Source organism: Myotis davidii, unplaced genomic scaffold, assembly GCF_000327345.1.
Source record: "Myotis davidii unplaced genomic scaffold, ASM32734v1 scaffold130, whole genome shotgun sequence".
In the NCBI taxonomy this organism is placed as follows: Eukaryota; Metazoa; Chordata; class Mammalia; order Chiroptera; family Vespertilionidae; genus Myotis; species Myotis davidii.
The window spans coordinates 4264914-4266912 of record NW_006285040.1 but is presented as its reverse complement, the minus strand read 5'-3'; the positions used below and the strand labels follow the sequence as shown (position 1 = coordinate 4266912).

The window sequence follows — 1999 nt, the reverse complement described above, 5'->3', positions numbered from 1 at the left end:
GCAGACAAGCAATCTTTTAAAAACAAAAATTAAGTCATGTCTTTCCACTGCTTGAAAGTTGGCTTCCCAGTTTACTTAGCAGGTATATTTAAACATAAGTTACATCACACTTTAACACAAACTGAACACAATTATATCACTCTTCAACTCTTTGCAGTTATGTCTTAGAAATCTTTTCATGTTACCTTACAGAAATCTGCCTCCGTCTTTTTAGCTGACATTCCACAGTATGGCTATGATTCGCTTATCCATTCTCTTAGCAGTGAACATTTCTGTTGTTAACAATTTTTCACTGTTAAAAATAAGGCTGAAGTGAACATCTTATGTGTGCCTTCTTGTTGGAAAGTGTCTAAGGAAGGTTCTGAGAAGTCTTTTTCAAACAATCATTAGCCACTGCCAAGTCGCCTTCCAACCTAGCCGTGGGGACACCCCTGGAGCAGAAACCTCTTTTCTCACACCTCTCTGCCCATATGTGCTCCGAGATGCAGTCTGGACTGTTTCACTGTCCATTCTTACAACTCGTATCATTCTTTAATTCTGGGAAATTCTTGTCTCCTCTTTAATTATGTCTTGAAATACTGCACCCCTCCATCCTCTTCATTTTCTACCTGTGAAAATGCTGCATCATTATGCTGCAGCATGGGAGGATTTATTGTCTCAATCTTTCAACTCGTGAATTGGCTCTTCGGTAGTGTCTACTTTTTAAATCCATTTCCTTTGCAGGCTGCACGCACATGGCGCGTGTCCCATGCGTGTCCTCCCGGCGCTGCCCAGCCTCCAGCTGAGAGCCGGGAGCCGGGAGCCGGGAGCCGGGAGCCGAGAGCCGGGAGCGGACAGACCGGGCCGGGGCCCAACTGTCAGCGCGGAGGGCCTGGCTGCCAGCCATGGGGGTGGCCGAGCAGCTCCTGCGGGGTGATCATGGGCTCCCAGGCTCCGGCAAGCACGCCCTGTCATTGCGCATCGCCAGGTACTTCGAGCTGAAGAAGCTCTCCAGCGGGGAACTGCTCTGAGACAACATACTGAGGGACACAAAAACTGGGGTGCTGCCCGGCCTTTCATGAGGCAGGGGGAGCTCATCCCGGACGACATCATGACTCCGCTGACCCTTCAGGAGCTGAAAAACCTCGCTCAGTACAGCTGGCTGCTGTGTGGTTTCCCCAGGACACTCCCACAGCGGAAGCCCTGGAGAGAGCGTATCAGACACACCTGGTGCTGCACCTGAACGTGCCCTTTGAGGCCATCATGCAACGCCTCTCTGCTCGCTGGGTCCACCCGGCCAGTGGCCGCGTCTACAACCTCGAATTCAATCTTCCCAAAGTGGTGGGCGTGGATGATCTGACCGGGGAGCCTCTGATTAAGCGCGAGGACCACAGGCCGGAGATACTCATCAAGAGACTGAAGGCTTACGAAGACCAAACAAAGCCGGTCCTGTAATATTACCAGGAAAAGGGCGTGTTGGAAACCTTCTCTGGAACAGAAACCAACAAGCTCTGGCCCTACATACATGCTTGCCTGCAAACCAAAGTTCCCCGTGCCCACTGGAGGCATTGGTTTTTCCATGAGGAAAAATGCTCGTAATTAGCGAGATTAGCATCTCTACCTCCCTTCATTGAGAAGTTCCTCCTTCTAAGACTCCACCATGTATGAATTCTTTGAAAATTATATTCGTATTATTTCTACGGATTTTAGAAATAAAGATATGCCAAATGAGCCAGATAGTAAGACTTAACTTTGAAATTGTCTGGTGTGTTTTATCCAGCTATCTTCTGTATGTAACTCAAAATCGTCAGAGATGGTGAGACTCTAAAAAAATTCTTCTAGCGCCAAATTCAAAGAGCAATTGGCAGTAATCTAACTTTTGTTCAGTAAAAATAGGTGTTTGATAAGGTTGCCATATTTTTCTTGGGGATGTTGCTGGTCTGAATTGCCCTCTGGCCTATTCCTAGTGAAGAGGGATAAGTCACTGGGTGAGATTTCAGTGTGTTCAGTTCTGGTACCC

The 1999-nt window shown here is 47.9% G+C and overlaps 1 pseudogene; it reads left to right on the top strand.

The window, feature by feature from the left end:
• The first annotated feature begins 884 nt into the window (after positions 1–884).
• On the top strand, positions 885–1578 carry LOC102760200 (annotated as a pseudogene).
• Positions 1579–1999: the final 421 nt, after the last annotated feature.